This window comes from Falco punctatus (genome assembly GCF_963210335.1).
Source record: "Falco punctatus genome assembly, chromosome: 2".
NCBI lineage: Eukaryota > Metazoa > Chordata > Aves > Falconiformes > Falconidae > Falco > Falco punctatus.
Genome location: NC_137581.1, coordinates 47,054,185 through 47,068,223, shown reverse-complemented (window position 1 = coordinate 47,068,223; position 14,039 = coordinate 47,054,185). Strand labels below are relative to the sequence as shown.

Genomic DNA, 14,039 nt, shown 5'->3' with positions numbered 1-14,039 from the left:
CCACAGGAAGAGTTCACAGCAGATCCCACAGGTGGCCTGCCCTGTTCTCAAGCTGTTCATCTCACTGAGGCCCCACCAAGCCATAGTCTGCAGCTTTGAACCTTTTCCTGAGTAAGTCCTATCATCATGTGCCAATCATACAAAAGAAAGGCAGCACAATGAGTATGGTTTAGTTTCCTGAGTATTATGCAAAGAAAAGATCCAGAATTAATTACACTATTTCCAGAGGGGGACAGGAGTCTGGATATAGTCTAAACTGGACCCAGAGCGCAGAACTCTCCCAGTCTATTCAACATAGCAGGAATGGAGCTGCAGGTGCTCTACACTCCCAGGCTGTGTGATCTACGTTAGCTGTTTCTGTTAGTCAGTGTGCATCCTGTCACAAAACCAAGATTTGTGAAGTTGTTACATGTAGAGGAATGAAGCTGGGTTAATTAACATTGATAACACACAGCTGTGGGCTGGCTTCAGGGGAGGTGGGTTGGCTGATGTAGATAAGGTGCAGCTGTGGCTGCTTCTGTTAAGTGGTTGAGAGGCAATGGAGAGAGAGCAGCCGAGGAAGAAGCAGAGGGAGGAAGAAGCAAGAGGAGAGAGACTGTGTGCACCCTGGATGAGGAGGTACTAGAAGAAAGCAGCAGAGGGACTGGTGTGAAGAGTATGATGGTATGTGATGGTAAAAGACCTTGTTGTAGCTGGCTACTTTGGAGAGTGCTGTGACAGTTACAGGCTCATGTCTGCCAATTGTTAATCACAAGGACAATTATTGTGACCAAATTTCTTCCTCAGAGGAAGGGGACAAACTTCAAATATGACAGAGAAGTGAGATTGTTCTTCAAACTTTACATTTCAGTGTAGTGAAGACCATACTTACTACAGATCTTTCAAAATCCAGTTGAAAGAAACCTATCACTCCTATCTCTTCTAAACAAAGACTTTCAGAACAGGAAAATCGTAGAGAATTTTGTATCAGATACCTTGAAAACCACATAGAAAAAAAAGAAATCTTCAGGGGATGGCTCTGCTTTGTAACCTGAGAAAACCTAAAGAGGTTCAGAGCCAGTAGTAAATGTGCAACCTCTAAATGTCATCTGGAACTCAAAAAATCTTTTAACTATCATTTAAAGGGCCTGGTAGAAACATTTTAAAATTATATTTCTGTTTTATTTTTCTCCAAGAAAAGCCTTAGCAATTCTATTATCTTCCCACGTTTCAATTGCAAATTTAGGTAAGGAACAAATTACCTCACTGAGGCACGTTAATTCAGATTGCATATAGCTCTCAGATTGTTTTAAACAATAAGGTTTATATAATTTAAGATAAGGAGTGTACTGTGTATTCCTGAGGTACACGTACATCCTTCCTGTTACATGCACATCCTACTAACTGTCCAGACAAAAGATGTCCTAAGGCTACCTCTTCAGACAGTGAAGTACTTGCTGACAGCTCTGGGCTTTAAGACAAATTAAAATAAGCCAATTTTTCAGTCTCTAGGTCTAATAAGGCTTCTGGCTTTCAGTTCTGTCAATGACTATGAGTAAAGTTCCCTGACAAGAGAGAAGACAGGGTGTTTAGTTTTCTGATGAGGGTGATTTTAAGGTAAAGACCGATTCTGCAATTCTTATTTCAGCTCTCATCAGTAAGAATCTCCTATCATTAGAAAAGCAGGAACAAAACGTTTTCAAGTCCTACTGCTCCATTCCGACTGTTCAGCTCCCTTTTCACTACTGCTCTGTGGGCTGAGTGTTATTTGAGGGCGTGATGAGCGCCTAAATATATATATAACATAGCTCTTGGGTCTCTCAGAGTTTAATTTGGTGACATCTATGTGTAGTTGTATTTATCACACACAAATTTCATACGTGTTCTTTTACACTGTGTCTGTTTTGTTCAGAGCTTCAAAATATTACTTCAAGTTCGTGTTCTTCCAGTGATGCACATCCTCATGCCCTCAGCCACTCACACGTTCATTCCTGAATGCTTCCATTTTAGAAGTTGTAGGCTGCTAAGTCATCAAACCAAAGAACCCTGTAAGCAACTGGGACAAAACTACACTTGAAGTCTGGAAAAGTAATTGAGAAAAAGATTATATTTTTCTTTTGGTGCCAGAGCTGTTTACATTATTTTTTTATATTACTGAAAATTTGCATATAACTTGTAACAGAACTTAAGATGGAATTTGCTCCTCGTTTTTTAATGCCCTGAAAAGCACAGAAACTAAATTTAGACTTTGCACAACACATAGAAAACTTATTTTTTAGGACAAAGAATAAAATTTCCAATGAGGACATAATGCAACCATTTAATGATGTACATAGTACAGTAGATCAAAGATCAAGTCTTAATTTAGAAGTTGGTGAATGGCTTGTTATGATATTTCAAATTAATAATGAAAAAAAAAAAAAACAAAGAAATGAGAAGGTGCTCATGAGAAATGAAAAATTATCACCTGCAGAAGCTTGTTATTGTCTATGAGGAAGAAAGAAAAAAGTGCATAAAAATGTAGAGCTAATTTTTATGGAAAATATTAAAACTATGTTCATTTATAATTTTCAAATCATTACCTGCCAAATTGTGAGGTTAATTCCTTCCTTGGTACAGATGCTTAAAATACAGATAGTGATCGAGTATGTGTGTGTGTGTGTGTCATGGCTGGTATGAACAAATTATCGAAGGTAGTCAATAAATTCCTAGAATCATCTTTAAAATACAATGGAATAACAAGTTTTGCAAATATTTGGTTAGTTTTTTTTTTCCCTAAAAGTACCTTTCCAGATTTTCAGGTTTCATTCTTGTATGGGATCCAATGAGAAACCATGTGGCTTATTTTCACATTAGTGAAGGTCCCCTCTCTACAAACAGTGCTGGCCAACAAAGAGGGCAGGCAATGATCACCCATCCTCTGACAGATTAAAGGCATGTCTATATTGTTATTTTAGGCTGGATTGCCAGTGCATTTATGGAGCAAATTTTCCAGTCATTCCCACGTATCATGCTTTGGTTCACTTTGCCAAAAAATCTCAGAGAACGTGAGCTGGGTTCTTCTTGGATGAAACAAACCTGAAGTTTTGAAAGTGGTCTGAGATAACCCTTGAAACATGCAGTATGGATGTCAAGGTCTCAGTGATGTTTCATCCTACAAACCTGTTCCTGTAGTTCTTGCTAAACAGAGGGAGCAGAAGCCAATTTGCACTATAGATCTGTACCATGAAGATTTAGGTTTGCACGTAGACCAAGTGGGAAACCTCATGCAAAATTAAGTTAGATAATTATGGTGAAAATGTAGCTGAAGAATTTAGAATGCAATGTAAAAGACAGAAAGCTTCGCCTTTCTTTTGTAACTAACTGAAAAAGGGAATGCTTTTATGGTAACTTTAATCAGTGTTTTCCTATCTTCACTGGCTATGGCTCTATATTCTGTACAGCTTTCTTGATTTCTGAAAACTCTTCCCTGATATCATCTTTTTTGATTCTCCACCAGCTTCTGTACAAAGGGTAAAGGTCTCACCCTTAGATGTTCCTTATGCTCACTCATCCAGTAACAAACTGGTGCACACTTCTAAACATCCATGAGAAAAATTATTGTCTATTTCTTTCTTGCTATATAACTGGTTTTTAGTAATTTAAAATGTTTGTGGTTGTAATACAAACACATACACGTATGAATTTTTAAATTGGTTTTACAGACAGCAGATTGGACTTAAAGAATTCTGCAAAAATTGCTGAGGAAAACCAAACCAAGAGGATAATTTTTTACAAGTTAATTTTCTTGTCAGAAAATCCATACATTTTTGTGTTCAGTCCTGTCCCTTGGTATAGAACTTTTATGAGGAGAAAAATCTTCCCATCAACTCTACCGCTGTAGAGAGATCCTGGTTTGGGAAACTACTCATATTCAGAAAAGCATCAAGATAATTTCACATCTGCAAAAATTAAGACTATATTTATATACCTGATTTTGTTGTTAGTGATCTCATTTAATAGGGTTAGGTCTTCAAGTCAGACAAGCTGTATTACAATATGTTCCTAATAGCTCCATACATTTATGGAGCTTCATAAATTGTTTTTAAGTAAAGCAGGCCTAAATAATTCAAGCATTGCCATGAACATTAATATTGGCAAGATCAGTAAAAGCATCTCTCTTTAACAAAGTGTCAGTGGAAACCATATTTGTTGCAAATTTTGTTGATCTGAGAATAAAAGAAAAATGAATTGCAGATGTTTAGCAGATGTGTCTCTCATATAAGGTGCAGCAAGAGTAAGTTCCTCTTTCAAGTACGGTAGCAATCCAGCAATATTCCCTCACTTCAGCCTATACGGGCTTGAATTCGTATGAAAATCATCTTTGTGAGTGTGACAAGAGGGTATAATTCTAAATTTAAATATATCCTCTATTTATAATCTCCCTTGTTTCATTGTCCCATAGGGCACTGCAATAGTGATTTATTTTCGTTACACTTTTTTGACCTAAGAATAACCTCTGTTGTAAATCATAGCCTCTGTGGGTATATGGATGCCAAGGAAGCTGGCTTGCACAAAGTCATACATTTGATGAGTGACAGGAACAAAACTCTTCTTTGTCTATCATGTGCTTTAAAAAGCATTAAATAATGCTTCTTTTAATGTCGAGTTACATCACATGGAGGTCAGCGATGTACCCAGGTATATCGTCTACAGTTCAAGCCCAGTCTATAAGCAAGTATTTAGAGAAGCAGACATCCTTAAAGAGATGCTTGAGTTACCTGTATGGTCAAAGAAGCACGTGCTTTCGAAGCCCTCCATAGGGAGATCCTGTCTGCACATGACAGCTGTCTAAACACCAGTACCGCAGCCACCACCAGTACCAGAAGCTGCATAGTGGCAAACTCTTTTAGTAGTTCCTCTAACTGGCCAGTTTTTCTTGACAGCTTAAAAACAAGTCTTGGATTCGTAGCATACAGAGAACTATCATTTCCTCACCTCATGCATACAACTAGAGATTAATATTCTCTGACAAGAGAAGTACCAGGCAAACTGCTTTCCCTACCCTCCTGCCCTGTGCCTCACACCCCTTATTGCTATTAACAATATTAGACGTGCTCTAGGTGGCTCTACAGGAGTAATATCAGAGAAAATTGAATGCAAAACTTTTTATTTTCCTGAACAACTTCATTTTGGAATTGATTCCTTTGGTGTAAGAAGTCTGCACTTGCTGAATTGTCTTATGTCTTCCAGCTGATGGAGCACACAGGAAGAAGGCATAAAATTTGTAGGGCTTTAATTGAATTACAAATTTTAATGTGAGGATATTACGTGTGGTTTTTCTCTTTTTTTCAGAAGGAGACACACTGACTATGGTATGCTGCATGGTGAAGGAAAATAAGTTGTTTCTAGCTCAGTTTTGTGTGAGTGTATGGAGAGCTTTGTTTTTCATTCTTTGACAAGAGCTTCTATTTCAGCAGGTAGCCATTAGTTCAGTACTTTTAGGCTTAAATTCAAATATTTACATGGTTAATGTGACATAGAAGCAGCTATTTTATTTAAAAAACTGAATACTAATAAACCAGTGTTGTTTTCTGAAAGATTTGATACTAAAATTTTGATAAAGAGATTCATTCTAAAAATGTCCTGATCAGCCTCTGATACATAGAGCATTTAATAGGTAAAATGTATTTGCATGTGGACAAATAGGAACATCAGTCAATTCCAAATGGATATCTTGCCTCAGAAGTCATCAAAGATTTTGGCTCTGATCCTGGGAAATCCTTCCACTCACCCTGTTTCCTTCATCCTATAATGTCATGTTCCCTGTTAAACTTTTCCCTACTTGTTAGTCATTGCTGACAGCAACACTGGTGGTAGACAAAACTCCTGAGTTTGTTGCCACAGCATGCTTCGCTGTTCTGCTGCTAGACATTTAACATAACCCATACAACCCACTTCTCCATGTGTGGATGTCCCGGCATGTGCAACATGCACTGTGCTGTGCCATTCCCCATTTGCAATGTTGAGTTTGGAAGTGCCCTCAGGGTTTCTCTGAATTATCCACTTCTGGCTATGTCTCTTACTTTATTGACATGGCATCACCATGCCAATAAAGCTACATATGGCCCCTTGGTGTGTCTTTCTACAAAATGTAGAATAGACTAGACTAGAGTGTTTAAGTCAGAAGGGACCTACAGTGATCATCTAGTCCAACTGCCTGACCATTGCAGGGCTGACCAAAAATTAAAACATATTATTAAGAGCATTGCCCAAATACCTCTTAAACAGTGATAGTCTTGTGGCATCGACTGCCTCTCTAGGAAGCCTGTTCCAGTGTCTGACCACCGTGTTGGTAAAGAAATGCTTCCGAATGTCCAGTCTGAACCCCTTCTGGTGCAGCTTTGAACCATTCCCATGCATCCTAGATACCCAGGAGAAGAGCTCAGCACCTCCCTCCCCACTCCCCCTCCTCAGGAAGCTGCAGAGAACAATGAGGTCACCCCTCGGACTCCTTTTCTCCAAACTATACAAGCCCAAAGCCCTTAGCCACTCCCCATGGGACATGTCTTTCAGCCCTTCACCAGCTTTGTTGCTCTCCTCTGGACACATTCAAGGACTTTCACATCCTTCTTATATTGTGGGGCCCAGAAATGCACACAGCACACCAGGTGAGGCTGCACCAGCGCTGAACACAGCAGGATAATCACCTCTCTGACCGGCTGGTTGTGCTCTGTTTGATGCACCCCAGGATGTGGTTTGCCTCCTTGGCTGCCAGGGCACACTGCTGGCTCGCACTGAGCCTGCTGTCGACCAGCACCCCCAGACCCCTTTCTTCAGCCACCTCTCCCCCAGTTTATACTTGTACCCAGCGTTACTCCACCCTAGGTGCAGAATCTGGCATGTCAACTTGTTGAATTTCATCTCATTAACCATTACCCTATGTTCCAATCTATCTAGATCCCTCTGCAAGGCCTCCTGTTGCTCAAGAGAGTCAACAGCACCTCCCAGTCTGAGATCATCAGCAAGTTTACTAGGGGTGCATTCAACTCCTGCATCCAGATCATTGATAAATATATTGAACAGGACCAGCCCTAAAACTGAACCCTGAGGAACTGCTGGTGACCAGTCCCCAGCCAGATGTAGCCCCATTCACTGCAACTCTTTGAGCTCTGCCCTTCAGCCAGTACTTCACCCAGCGCACCATAAACCCACTCATCCCACAGCTGGACAACCTGGCCAGAAGAATGCTGTGAGGGACAGTATCAAAGCCTTAATAAAATCCAGAACAACTACATCCACCGCCATCCCTTCACCCACTAGGTGGGTGACCTTATCATAGAAGGGTATCAAAGTAGTTGAACAGGCTTTTCCTTTTGTGAACCCGTGTTGACTATGCCTGGTAATTGCCTTATTCTTTAAATGCTTTTCAGTAGTACCCAGTAAAATCTCCATAATTTTTTCCAGGAACTGAAGTTACGCTAGTAGGTCTGTAGTTCCCTGGGTCTTCCTTCATGCCCTTTTTGTAGGTTGGAATAACATTGGCTAGCTTCCAGTCAGCAGGGACCTGCCCAGACTCTGAAGGTCTTTGGTAGATGATTGAGAAGGGTCCTACCGTAATATCCACTAGTTCCTTCAGCACTTTGGGATGAATCCCATCAGGCCCCATGGACCTGTGAATATTCAGCTGATACAGCTGGTCCTTTCCAATTTCAGTGTCCAGAAATGGAAAGTCACTGCTCTCACACTTGTGGTCATACTGACCAAGCTCAGTGTGATTTGATCACCAGCCCCCATTTATTTATAGTCCGATGCCATTTGTGTCCCTTGTCAGTCACCACACAGCCACAGCTAACACCTGAGCAGCATACCCTAACTCCCACCTTGCTGCAAAAGCAGACCTACTCTGCTACACTGGTTTCAAAGAAGCTCTAGCAATACCAAAAGCCATATGCAGAACCATATAGGCCAAGAAAGGCTGAACAGATTAGTTTTTATTTGAATGCAGAATTCCCCATAGAAACTTGCTACCCCATTGCACCCATTGCTCCACATCCACTTTCTCCTCCTCTCTGAGTTGCAACAATTAACTAAGACAGTTGTCCTTGTAGCATACCCTGATTAGTCTGGTCCATGAACATGAAAGAAACACTGTACAGAGATACTTTGTACATGAAAGTACATGTACAAATGTATGGTGCATTTGTATGTATGTGCATACATGTACGTACATACATACATGTATGTACCATACAAATGTATGGTACATGTACATGAAAGTACATGTACAAATGGGGTGCTACCCCATCGCACCCATTGCTCCACATCCACTTTCTCCTCCTCTCTGAGCTGCAACAAGTAACTAACTCAGTTATCCTTGTAGCATGCCCTGATTAGTCTGGTCCATGAACATGAAAGATACACTGTACAGGATTGTTGATTGCCCTGTGGGAACAGGGAGCATGGAACATGCTTGGGTCCATGTCCCACAACACAGACATCTCTCAGCCCTGGCACCTGCTGATTTCTGCCATGTTCTGGTAGAAAATTGGCTCAAGCTCCTGCAGGTCAACAGGCTAGCTGGGAAGGTCCCGCACCTGGGCTCCTGAGGTGATATTTCTTTGTGTGGAGTGCTGCCTTCTGAGAAAGAGTTTCTCTTTGCTTTCTCCTCTCTCTTCTCTGTGGCGTGAACAGGCAAGCCAATTCAAGGTTGAAGGCGACAAATTGTACATGTAGGATTGGCACTAGTCTCACACTGGACCTAACTGGCTGCGCCGTGTGGCTATTTTGTGTGTGGGTGGACATTGATGCTGGCTCCCCGAGGGGTGCCCAGCAGAGTGGTGCTTCCAGATCAGAACTCCCCCTGCCTGCTGTATAGTCATCCTCTTCCTACAAAAGGATTTTGCAGTTATCTCAGACTTCAACCTCATCTTCCCTTCTTGGGAGGACTGAGCTTGGGCTCGAGAAGTACGAAATGATTCCTGTCTAAGTTTATCTGGCTTAAATATTGCAAGTAAATGTCACCATTGAAAAGGATACCACCATGCTGAGCTGAGAATTTGGACTTCAGAATAATCTGAGCATTACTTCCCTGGTGCTTGGAGTTGTTTGGAATCAAAGACTTCCAGAACAAAGAGATGATTTTGGGCCATATTCAGCACTTTGGAAATAAAATGTGCAATACTGGTATGTGCCTTGCCTCGAGATGCAGTGCTGGTACTGAAGAGAATGTATGGCTTCTTAAAGTCACCCTGCCACGCACACACAGAGAACAGACAGGCACCCTGAAGTCTCTTTCCAAGAGTGGCTTCTCTGGAAGAAAACATTGAAGGTACTGGAGCTAAAAAAAGTAGATTAAGTCTCCCCAGAAAATAAAATCTATGTATTTGGGAAAAAAGAACAAATCCCACTTCTCCATCACAACTTTTACCATTTATATTTGTATGTAGTATACATATGATATATGAATATGTAAAAAGCATATTTGTATTTTTTATTTATATATGAGTGTATGCATATGGTAAAAGTCATGATAGTGAAGTAGGATTTATTCTTTCTTGCCAAATAGACAGAGATATAGATATATGGTAAAATAAAATAATTCTAAAATATTTGCTGATTGGAAAGAAGGAGAAGGAGAAATAATACATCTTCTATATATGCTTGATAATACTGGGAGGTACTCAGATTGGAGTGATAGGGGCTGTATAAGTGACACCAATGAATAAATTATACTTACACATAAAATGATGGGAATTTGGAATACATTGTTAAAGTAGTTTGGGAAATCACTGAACAATTTGTGTGAGTTGCTTTGCGTTCTGCCACTGGAGCCATCTGTCTGTTGAATGACAGCTTTTCTGGTAAACATAAACTATGTTGCTAGTGCAAATGTATGTGCTAACAATGAAAGTAAATGTCTTCAACAGAATAGATTCTATTCCCTTTAAATTCATATCACTCGTGGCCCTATTATCATTGCAAAGCAAAAATACCCGTCACATTTCAATACTTACATGGCAGAATTCTTTATTTATGTAATTGTTAGACATCACTTGAGTCTTTCTGAACTAAGTAAATGATGTCATGATTAAGATAAGAATATCTTCAAATTCACAACCGACTGAAACTTTAACTCCTTGCTGATGCATGAGTTCATCCTGAAAAACTAAGTATGGAGATAATCCCTAATTTGAAATATATATGATATGAAATACATATTTTGCAGGCTTATTCTATTAATTAGTCTGTTTAACTTTTTCACTTGCCTTTAGTACTACCAATAAGAGTTCAATGCACTTAGTCAGTCCTTGAGTTCTAGGTTCTTACGGATCTGTGTAATTAATAATACATTATTTGTAGTAAAATCAATTTGATAAATTATGTTTGATCATTGCCTTTCTACACAGCTGGTTTTAAAACGGTTTGTAATTTTACAGAAGTGTGTACCTTTAATACTGAATCTTTAAAAGTGTTTTGAAAACAATTGTAACTTCATCGGTATTTCACAAACTATATTCATCTACAATTTTGTCATTATTTATTTATCCATACCACTATGTGATCATGCACTGATAACACTGTTGTTTTCTCAGGTGAAAGACTATTACACTGACAATAAACAAGAGCAAAGAGTAAAAAGTATAATTCTTCTAAAGAGAAGGAATTTGTATCATAGAGGAAGGCTGGCAGGTTTTCAGATGTTTTTGGATATTTAAAATAGTTATCTTCAATTTGTCAGATCTTTCTTCAGTACCGGTAAAATAATCCACTATGACCTAATATCTGATTTTTTTATATATTATTATTGCCATTTGATAGGTTTCCAGGTTTAGCTGATAGTAATTGTTAGAAATCCCCTCTATTTGAAACCAGATGTCCATCATTACCTTCTTCAAAGCCTTGTTCAAAGTGCAATGAATTTAAGGAAAACGGTAAAATGATCCTAGAGCAAAGTACTGCACAGCTGTAACGAGGGGTTACCTGCATGTCAGTGACTCAGCATGACTGATGCCGGGTACCTGTTGATTTCCAGGGATGAACACAACATCAGACAGTGAGCCAGTATTTGTTACCTACCTGACATCAATCCCAGTACTTCCCAAGCTGCTTTACAGCTTAAAATGCTGTGTATTAAGGTTCACATTCTCAAGGGAAAATGAAGTACTCACATGCCTTTTTCAAGTGTCTAAATCTAACATGGGAAAACAGTGGCAACAATGACACTCAAACCTGCTCCTAAAAGCATAGAAATCTGAAATTTCTGTAGCTGGATGCGTAAGCTTAAGTCTTGGCACTGTTATGCTGTATTGGTCCCCTTCTTTCAGCCTCTTATTTAGGTCCTTCTGGGAGTCATAAAACAAGAGCTTGCTTGCATGAAGTGCAGGAATAGGCAGCTAAGCCTCTGCCCTCTCCACACATACATACAGGAGAAGGAAATTTTTCTACCTTTTCCCCTCATAGCTTTGCCATTAGGATAGTCTAGTAGGATTCGGGCTGTCCTGTTGCAGAGGATGCTGTCATGTCAGAAAGCAGATGAAGACGGATGTTTAGACGAGTGGTTAGGAAACTCAGGTAGAAGGCTGTACTGGTTCCCCCTCTGTGTGGAGGACTGTTTGTTTTACACAAAGTGAAACAGCTTAACAAGAAGACTGAGAGCTTCCAGATTCAGTATAACTGTTGTTAGCTGATGAAAGCATTCTTCATGCAGGTGGGAGACATGGTTTATGGTCCCTCAGGCAGAGATGGCGGGAACTTAATGCAGTGCCGTTAATGCTCGAGTCACTCAGGAGCTGGTCCCAAAGGGTATTGAGGCATTCAAGTAACTTAGCCAAAGATAATACCTACAAGAGGAGAAAAGACACCATCAAAGACTAAGACTTTCTGGTTTTCTGACAAAAGGGGTTGAGGAAGCTACTGGGTTAGAGCTCATGGATGATGGGAAATGTCAGTCTTCCTAAGTCCACAATTGTTCTGGATTTAATGCTGACCTTCTTTTATTATTTTCCCTCTTTTAAGAGATTGAATTTGAGAATGTGGTTTGGACCCATCTTCCTCTCTACCTTCAATTCACTGACATTTTAAATAGGTCTTAAATGTTGACTCTGAAGAAAAATTTTCTCATAGAATATATCCCAGTTCTCTGTTCTAGTCCATCTACCCTTGCTTTATTTTCCACAAAGCAGGGCCGTAAACTTGGTTAGCCTTACACTTTGTTTTCTCCAGGACCATGTTGGTTTACAGCAGGTATACCAAAACTGAAGAAGGGAACTATGGGAAACTCCAATTTGTTATTTATTTATAAACTTGACATTACATATTATGCAAAATTAAAATCTCAAGCTTGTTCTTGCCCCAGTTATTTTGAGAACAGTCTCTTCAGAGCTTTAACAGCCCTTTGCCATAGATGGCACAAATGTATGCACTTCTCAACTGCCGAAATGTTTTCACTTTTGGCTGTGGCACTAATTCATTAATTTTATTTATCAGCTCATTCTAATAGAGGGGAATTCAGCACCTGAGCTGGTTAAGTTTCAGAGGAGGCACTGTGCAGTACTTTTTCGCATCTGAGGTATGGCTGTAACAGACATGGGAAGAAAGGATGGGGGCATGAAGCACCACGAGGCACAGGTTTGTGTTTAACTGTGCAGTCATCCTTCAATCTTACATTTATTATGGCTAAGTGTAGGGCAGCCCTAGTTCAGACATTGGCAGATGTCACCTACAGAGGAAGCAAAAAGTAAAATAAGGATGGAACTACTGGAAGAATATTTGACTCTGGCAGGAGAGTGGTTTTCCATTTGATAATTACAGGTACAAGTGCTAACCTAGCAAACTGCCATAATTTAGTTTCTACTAAATTGACCTTCCTTCTGGACTTTGCCAGAAGGCTTGATTCATTAAAGCTCATTGAGTTATTAGAAGTATTCAGCTGAAAATTACTACAGGAGTACAAAATATTCATGGCAGGCTGAATCATACCTTCAAAAGTGAACCCTAGTAACTCAGAAGAGATTCAGTCCAGCTCTTCTCGTCCATAAGTGTGTATGTCGGACTTCTGTGTTGGAGGGCCTAGAAATATCTTGTAAGAATTTTTGCTGTTTAATTCTGAGGATATTTTTGATGCCTAAATTATTTTCTCTTCCTACTTAAAGTAAGTTTCAACTTCAGTAGTTTACCATAAACCGAGCAGAATGTCTTGTACTTTCTTTAATCATTAGACTCAAAGATTGCTCTACAGAAATGATTCCTTTTAAGCTTTCATAAACATTTACTGTAGAATCTCACTTCTTAAAAATATCTAAGCATATCGCTGCATGTGGCTCTACATTCTTATTAAATCAAGTGTGTCGTCTTGTGCTACTGCCACCTCAGAGATACAGGAGACAGTGCTCTGGAATTGCCAAGGGACGTAAGAATGTGGCCATTATATTTTCTACAGGATGTTAAATGATTAATATTTGTAAATTAATGCATTTAAATTATATGTGCATGAGACACTCCATGTCTTGCAAATACATCTGAGAGACCCATTTGAAAAAAAATGCACCTGACAACTTCTCTTTTGCTATTGGAGTCTATTTGGGCTGGTCAAGCGAAAAAGAAACAGTGGCATGTAAGAATTATAATATACAAGATATAGCGTATTTCTGGGCAATTATAACATGCCTAGGAAGGTGTTGCAAGGCATAAGGCTGAAAGGCCAAATGACTTTACCCACTTGAGAAATGCAATAATTCCCTGGAAATGCACCGCCTGGAGTATATTATTACTGTTATGAAATAGAATTCATGAATAGAAAGAAGGAAAATGGTGAGGAGGAGGACAGGCCTATCCGTGCATGTACCAGCTAGTATTAAAGTGGGTATGACATCAGTCACAGCCAATCAAACAGGCGCAGTAATGTCCAAAGTACTACAGACATTTCATAATTAAGTAATGAGACATGACAGGGTGTGAATTGTGCTGTATTAATTCTCGCCGAGTGTGTTGTTGTAAGGCAAGTAAATGAAGGCTGGATGCCATCGGTGCAGCCAACTGTGAATTAATCCTTTCCCATTCTCAAAATGGAACCTCTTATT

The 14,039-nt window shown here is 39.6% G+C and overlaps 1 long non-coding RNA gene across 2 annotated transcripts in view; it reads right to left on the bottom strand.

Moving 5' to 3' along the window:
- LOC308058529 overlaps nt 1-14,039 on the bottom strand; it is a 92,311-nt gene that overhangs the window by 23,785 nt on the left and 54,487 nt on the right. Inside the window, exon 2 of one of the 2 annotated variants that reach the window (XR_013925860.1) lies at nt 11,407-11,801. This is a non-coding gene — a long non-coding RNA (uncharacterized lncRNA). Of the gene's footprint in view, nt 1-850; nt 11,802-14,039 lie in introns of those variants that run through there. The other variant, XR_013925861.1, reaches the window with a different exon arrangement.